At 36.0% G+C, this 9,001-nt stretch overlaps 1 protein-coding gene across 2 annotated transcripts in view; it reads left to right on the forward strand.

Annotated features, from left to right (window-relative positions):
* The first annotated feature begins 8,981 nt into the window (after window positions 1-8,981).
* Window positions 8,982-9,001, forward strand: part of LOC128222464 (furin-like) — an 8,517-nt gene continuing 8,497 nt past the window's right edge. For both annotated transcript variants that reach the window (XM_052931476.1, XM_052931477.1), the window contains exon 1: window positions 8,982-9,001. This exon is cut by the window's right edge and continues 299 nt beyond it. The gene's annotated coding sequence lies outside the window, so the exon portion shown is untranslated.

Consider the following 9,001-nt stretch of genomic DNA (forward strand, 5'->3'; position numbering starts at 1 on the left):
ATAAATATTAACGATAAACTGTAGGATATGTTTCTTTTTGCAATGTTTTTAATTGTAAGCCTTGCTGACAAAGTGTTTTCATTCTAAAACTTATTAGATTTCCAGTATCTACCCTTGCGTATCATGCAGTACTGTCTTCCAAGGTCAGGGTTATTATGCATTCGGGATTGGGACAGTCAACAGTACGTTCTTATACTTGAACATTTTTCAACAGAGGTTAGTTGTAAAGATCACCAGTTTTACCTGCTTTTCCTGTTAGAGTGGCTGTGTATAAGTATCAAAGTCTATAAGAGAGGAAAAAGTAGCCACGTCAAAGGTTTCGTTTTCTAATAACCTGACACATATAATAATTAATAGTGTGTCTCTCTGGTTGCGTTTAAAGGAATGCTATGCCCTTTTAAGGAAAACAAATGACAAAGGCTTAGCGTTTCATATTGACTATCGCTTTGGATCATAAAATATATCTAACAATCTTTATTTAAACATTTGGTGTCATGCATTTTGTTGTGAATTTCATTGCGAAATCTGGATTAGTTTTTCAGAGGTAATGAGATTGTGTTTAATATGTGCACATTTTTTCAGAACCTTATTTGGCTTTTATATTTGTAACACAAACATTTTGTTGATAGGAAAAAGTTTGTTATATTGTTGTAGTATCATTTTTCATCCTGCCCCTGGTGCCGTTGATTCGTGAATCTCGATTTCAGTTAAGTTTTTGTATTTATGCATTGATATCCGGCCCCTGAGGGTTGCTGTTGATTGGTAGCCCTTGATTCCAGTTGTATTGTAGATTGTATGCCTTAGAAAACCGGGATTCGTTGTTATTTATCAGTAGCCGTAAAACACCAGTCAGATTGTTGATTTATGCTTTGAAATCCGACCCCTAGTGGCATGGGAATTGATACCTGGCCGTTGTCAACGTTTATTCATGATCATAAGTGTAAGTTTTACTTTGGCTTATGAGCCTGGCTTTCCGGCTATGTTGCCAGTGATTCATATCCGTCGTTGTAGTTGTGTTGGGGCTGGAATGCCATTTATATCAATTTATTCCTTTGATTCGTAAACAATTCTCCTTGCTGTAGTGTGGCTTGTATGCTATAATATCAGTTGCCCTGTGTTTTTGTGTTTTAGACCATTGGTGCCAATTGTATTGTGCCTCTTATATTTTATTAACAGGCCATTTGTTTCGTTGAGTTCGCTGCCATCAGTGCAAGGTTTATTTTAGCTTGAATGCTTTTATATCCATTCCCCTGTCCAATTTAATTGTCACCATTGATGTCAGTTGCATTTAAGCTCGCATGCTATGATGTCCGGTCTCTTGTGCCGTTGATTCTTTACCAATTTACCAACCGTGTCAATTGTATTGTGTCTGATATGCAGGCCCCACTGCCGCGTATTCGGTGTCAGTTGCAATGTGGCGTGTATGCCTTTTATATCCGGTGTAATGTGTTATATCTTTTCGAAACGCATACATGTACTACTGTTAATGCTTTCATTTTGATGTTTTAAATGTAACGGCACGTCGATCCCAAAATGTTGTGTTATTATCCATTGCCCTAAGAAACACTGACTATAATTATTTTAGAGGGTAAAGGTAGGAATGCTGAACAAAGTCATTTTACACAAACATTAAGGTAAGTAGAGGTTCTGATGGCACTAAAAGTATAGTCAATATTGGACTAAGTATCCGGACTTGTTAAAATAACAAAATTGACTAATCTCTATGTTTGATAAACTTTTAAATAAAACTACTTGAAACGTATTGATCTTCATTTCAAATGTCTCAATATATACAAGCAAAACTTCCTTGTATCTTAATGCAATTGGCTTTATCAGCAAAACCAGAGAAAACACAGTGGCCAAAAAATATTTAAAAAACTTGCAAGGGCTTTTTAAAATGGCATTTTATCATGAATTACTTCAAATTTGGTCGTCTTTTGGCCCGACCTCCAGGATATTGAATGATAACACAATGTACGTGCAACCAAGAAGACATAAACATGCATGATATGTAATTAAATGCTTCCTTAAGCATTTGCCTTACATCAACACCCTAATTTGCATGCACCTGTGGTGGCTCTGTTCCCGATGAAACAGTTGTTCGTTTTTGAAATAATTAATGATTATGTTATACGATGGTTGTATTTTAATTGTTTTCCGTATAACCTTTCCATATGTACTTTATAAATGACGATGAATGATGATTTATTTAGTGTACACTTGTTTTTTTTTTAGCAAAGAGAAAAGCATCTACTTGAATAATCATGGCAACAAAACAAAATATTATTCCTATGTTAAAAACATTCTACAACTCACCCACTCGCTAGTTCGGTCTTTCGTTCACTCGCTCTCTCCTTCACTCCTTCACTCCTTCACTCCTTCACTCACTCACTCCTTCACTCACGCACTCACTCACTCACTCACTCACTCCTTCACTCACTCACTCACTCACTCACTCACTCACTCACTCACTCACTCACTCACTCACTCACTCACTCACTCACTCACTCACTCACTCACTCACTCACTCACTCACTCACTCACTCACTCACTCACTCACTCACTCACTCACTCACTCACTCACTCACTCACTCACTCACTCACTCACTCACTCACTCACTCACTCACTCACTCACTCACTCACTCACTCACTCACTCACTCACTCACTCACTCACTCACTCACTCACTCACTCACTCACTCACTCACTCACTCACGCACTCACTCACTCACTCACTCACTCACTCACTCACTCACTCACTCACTCACTCACTCACTCACTCACTCACTCACTCACTCACTCACTCACTCACTCACTCACTCACTCACTCACTCACTCACTCACTCACTCACTCACTCACTCACTCACTCACTCACTCACTCACTCACTCACTCACTCACTCACTCACTCACTCACTCACTCACTCACTCACTCACTCACTCACTCACTCACTCACTCACTCACTCACTCACTCACTCACTCACTCACTCACTCACTCACTCACTCACTCACTCACTCACTCACTCACTCACTCACTCACTCACTCACTCACTCACTCACTCACTCACTCACTCACTCACTCACTCACTCACTCACTCACTCACTCACTCACTCACTCACTCACTCACTCACTCACTCACTCACTCACTCACTCACTCACTCACTCACTCACTCACTCACTCACTCACTCACTCACTCACTCACTCACTCACTCACTCACTCACTCACTCACTCACTCACTCACTCACTCACTCACTCACTCACTCACTCACTCACTCACTCACTCACTCACTCACTCACTCACTCACTCACTCACTCACTCACTCACTCTCTCTCACTCACTCACTCACTCACTCACTCACTCACTCACTCACTCACTCACTCACTCACTCACTCACTCACTCACTCACTCACTCACTCACTCACTCACTCACTCACTCACTCACTCACTCACTCACTCACTCACTCTCTCTCTCACTCACTCACTCACTCACTCACTCACTCACTCACTCACTCACTCACTCACTCACTCACTCACTCACTCACTCACTCACTCACTCACTCACTCACTCACTCACTCACTCACTCACTCACTCACTCACTCACTCACTCACTCACTCACTCACTCACTCACTCACTCACTCACTCACTCACTCACTCACTCACTCACTCACTCACTCACTCACTCACTCACTCACTCACTCACTCACTCACTCACTCACTCACTCACTCACTCACTCACTCACTCACTCACTCACTCACTCACTCACTCACTCACTCACTCACTCACTCACTCACTCACTCACTCACTCACTCACTCACTCACTCACTCACTCACTCACTCACTCACTCACTCACTCACTCACTCACTCACTCACTCACTCACTCACTCACTCACTCACTCACTCAAAATATGTGTTTACCGCCACCCTGGTTGCTGAGGCTCTGGAAGAACTTACAATTACAAAATTCTGTGCTGCTTAAAGTATGGTTTTAAGAAAAGATAAGCTAAGATATGTCGCTTTTATTTTCGATAATGTTTCCTTTCTTTTCTCCCAGTTTTAGTACAATGATCCTTTTTATTATGAAACTCTATTATCACACAGTTTTTATATAACCTTTTATTTTATAAGGCAGACTGTGTGTGATGCTCACAGTTTCAAACAATGACTCCATTGTATCTTTAATAAGTTTTTTGCATTAGGTGCTCTGAATTGTATTCCTCCGTCTGCAGATAGAGTTGAGATCTCTTATCATTGAAGTACTTGGGATTTACCTATACGTTTATTAATATTTGTTTTGTTGATAAGTTTACTCAAGTTAATGCATACTTTGATAACATTAACCTTTTGCGTGTTATCTTTATTAAGGATTGTTGGGATAAGAGTGAGGTTTGTGCACATAAACTGGTTAAAACCCCCAGTAACTTTACATTTTACTGACCGTTCCAAGGCGGTTACTAACAATTATTGATAAACATACCTATTTTTTATATATATAGTATGAATGCACTATGATGTTTGTGGAGTTTTGTGCTATTCTTCTATGTTTCTTGTTTGTGATTTTGTGTTATATGTCTTTGTCGTTTGCCCAGTGCCACTAAACCGGGTTTATGTTTAAACATTTTGCTACTGAGTTTGTTTCTGTAGCTTTTTGCATAAATATTACAATGAGGCAACACTGTTACTCGCTTTGGAAATAAATTGTCAATTTCATCGTTATTTAAAAGGATTTGAAATACTTCCAAGATGCATTATCTGTTTAAAATCATGTTCTTGTAAAATGGGCTTTTTTACGAAATAAAGTATGGAAAATCATTGGGAATGTTATAAGAAAGACACCAAGAGCTGGAATATTTCAGCAAATTTTGATATTTGCTCAAGTTTCTTTGAATTCAAAACTATTTATTGGCGTTAACAATGCTAACAGTAACTTACAAGGTAAATATTCTTCCATCTTGTAGACTGTATTTTTGTGTACTTTTTAGCATATTACTTTTGACTCTGTAATAGAAAGGTTCAAGCAATTATTGCTGTGAAATTATTCGTAGACAATAGTCTTATCAAAGCGGTAGATTGTTTTGTTTTGCTTGAGTGGTTATACATTATAAGAAGGTGAAGTCTAGAAACAGAAGCCTGATAAACGGAGTGGTGTTAAGAGATATAAAGTAATTGATATTTCATGATTAAAGCTTCAATAAGAAAAGAGCGAGCACACGCTCCTTGATGCAAATCCCTTTAAATGCATATAAAACCATACATTGAATCTCACATTATCCTTAAATTCTCCAAAACCTTCTGAAATGAAGTGTTTCTGAGATAGCTATAAGTGAATGTGTCATATATTGAGACAAACAGTGATAACATCAGCCCATCACTGACTGTCGAATGTCAAGTTTCAATGAGCGATAACGACGGGAAGTTATTCGTTTTCCATTTCTTTCTTATTTGAAAAGATTTCCTATCTGAAACACCTAGAGACTCTATGAAGTATATATGTTGGCATATAAATAGATGGAGGTTTTCTTGATCGGTTTATGACGCTAAAATCAGTGTGTACATCCTATTAACGATCGTATAAGGAATTATTTTTGCGCAAGAAATTAAGACGAATATTAGATAACTCATATTATCAGAGAAATGACAAGGATCAGAACAGTGTTTCCAATTTGAACCTTCAAAAGAGCCTGATTGAATACTTTCAAAACAACAATTGGTATATCTGAGTTCAAGTCTGAGTTCAAGTAAGAAAGTATTAAGTTTGTCGTACTTCACTCTCTTGGATGAACTGTGAGCCTTAAAACTAAATACCTTTACAAGTGCGTATGTTTAAAAGTTATAAAGGTGGAAATATTCTTTTAACCAACTGAGTTCCAGCATTTTTCGAAGAATCGAATACTTGAATGCCGTATTAATTGCTTGAATCGTTAGTCGTGTTGTTTGTTTCAAAGTGCATAGAAAATTAAATGATTTGCTTAATTTAAAAATTACACGCGTTATTTTCCGATGGTTTAGTATTTTGTGTGCAAATTTAAATTAAAATGTGTCAAAGTGATGAATTCACATAAAACAACAACCTTGCAGTTAAACAATAGTAGTTCTGGTTAAAAAACCGGTCCACAGATTGTTGTATTTAAAGTGGTTAACTTAATAACATAATCGGCCTAGTCGGGCTCTACATCAAAAGCCTTTGTTATTGGAAGTAAACCACAAAAGAAATGAAACTGCATATTATGGTTGGAAAAAAATGTAATCAAAGAAAGTACTCAACTACTTATCTATGAGAACGTTATTATATATCAATTACATAATTGATATATAATAACGTTCTCATTGTATTGGATGTCTGTTTTCATTCGTTCAAGTCTGACGCACTGAACGAATTGTTTAAGCGACATTGTTTGACAAACAATATCTATATTAAATTCTAAATAAACAATAGCATACACTTACAAGATTCTAAGTAAAAGAAACAATCACACTGAAGCTGTTGTATTTACTTTTATAAGAGCTCATTTTTCTTTTCAATTGAAATTAAAATAGAGCTTCTTTTTATTCATGAATCAAAGGCAAGCAGATACAAAGTCATACAGAAATGAACATTGAATGTTTGTACTTGAGTTGGTTTATGTTTCTTGTGTTAAGTGTCTTAATAACTAAGTAAATAAAACTATTCAGACGGCGATGCTTTTATTTGCTTATCTTTAAAATAACTCTGTCATCCGTATGTGAGAAATAAAGTAAACGGCTAGGGAAGCTTTTATTATGTGAGTTCCGCTTCAATTGTTATGTAAACGTATGTTACCTCAGGTAAAATGGAATTTAAATGATATATATATATATATATATTATGTAATTCAGCATAAACTTCTATCATATGTTCTGTGAATCCCGATTGAATGGCTTAGAAGCATTTATGTACGAGGTATTCTTTATAAATGGCTATGGAAGCGTATGCTCTGCATCTTCGTATACAATTGTTTACAACGCGTTAATTATGCATATTTCTATTTAATGGATATAAAATCGTTTATCATGTGACTTGTGAACAATTGGTTATGAACACGTATTTCATGTTACTTGCGACCCTTGGTTATGGAAGCGTATATTATATTACTTCTTATCAAATGGATACTGAAGCGTATTTTATTTGACTTTCGATTAAACGACTATAAATATGTTCATGATGTTACTGCAGCATAAATCGTTATGGAATCGTATAAGTTGTGATTTTCAATAAAATGGCTATGGAAGCGATTATAATGTGACCTCCTATTTAATATAAATGGAAGTGTACATGATATCACTTCCAATCAAATGGCTATGGAAGCGAATAAAATGTGACCTCCTATTTAATATAAATGGAAGTGTACATGATATCACTTCCAATCAAATGGCTATGGAAGCGAATAAAATGTGACCTCCTATTTAATATAAATGGAAGTGTACATGATATCACTTCCAATCAAATGGCTATGGAAGCGAATATAATGTGACCTCCTATTTAATATAAATGGAAGCGTACATGATATTACTTTCGATCAAATGGCTATGGAAGCGAATATAATGTGACCTCCGATAAAATATGAATAGAAGCGTACATGTGACTTCCAATTATACTTCCAATAACAAAAGCTATTGAAACGTATATGATGTATCTTTCTATTAAACTTTTTTTACAAAGGCTATAGAAACGTTTATTGTTCGACTTCCGATGTACACTACCAATTGCAAAGGCCATTGAAACGTTTATAATTTGACTTCCGATTGCATTTCCGATTACAAAGGCTATATATACTTTTATGGTTTGACCTCCGATAACACTTCAGATTACAAAATGTTTTGAAACGTATATGGTTTGACTTCCGATTACAATTCTGATTACAAAGGCAATTGAAAAGTATAAGTTTATGATGTGACTTCCGATAACACCTCCAGATTACAAACGCTATGGAAACGTATATGGTTTGACTTCCGATTACAATTCTGATTACAAAGGCAATCGAAAAGTATATGGTTTGACTTCCGATTACACTTCCGATAACAAAGGCTATTGAGACGTTTATAGTTTGACTGTCGAATACACTACCGATTACAAAAGCCATAAAAACTTTTATGGTTTGACTTCCGACTACATTTTTTAGATTAAAAATGCTGTTGAAACGTTTATGGTTTGAATTCCGATAACACTTACGATAATTCAGGCTATAGAAACGTATATCAAGTGACTTCGTATTACACTTCAGATAACAAAGGCTATTGAAACGTATATTTTGTGACTTCTGATTACACTTCCGATTACAAAGGCTATAAAAAGGGTCATGACATGACTTCCAAATAAACTTCCGATAAGGAAGCCTATTGAAACGCATATGGTTTGACTTCCGATTACACTTCCAATAACAAAATCTTTTGAAACGTATATGGTTTGACTTCCGATTCCACGCGTATGATTTGACTTCTGATTACATTTCTCATTACAATGGTTATGAAAAGGTATATGGTGTAATTTCCGATTACAATTTGATTAAAAAACTATAAAAACGTGTATAGAGTGACTTCCGATCAAATAACTACGAAAGCGTATATTACATTGCTTCCGATTAAAGGCTATTAAAACGATTGCTATGTACAGTGATAAAGTGGGGTTCCATAATTGTTGACTTGTAGCATGATAATTATTACCGTGAGTTGTCAACAATAATCATTTCGTCTGTTTTTCTAACAAACGGGTTTATTCATGGACAGATATAAGGTCACCTTCAATTTAAAAAAAATGAATGAAGTCGACGCAATTGTGATTACTTATCATGTTTGAAATTACGAATTTCGACAAGATAAAATCAAATGTATTTGCGACATATGCCGAACATATTCCTGTTTGTGCAGCGAATGAGCATGCGAGTAAGATAACATTGCAATATTTGTAATTCACAGAAAAAAATAGATTAGTAGCGTTTGAACTTTGTAGTGACTCAACAGCAATGGGCTTTAAAGGACTT

Source organism: Mya arenaria, chromosome 16, assembly GCF_026914265.1.
Source record: "Mya arenaria isolate MELC-2E11 chromosome 16, ASM2691426v1".
NCBI classification, from domain to species: Eukaryota; Metazoa; Mollusca; class Bivalvia; order Myida; family Myidae; genus Mya; species Mya arenaria.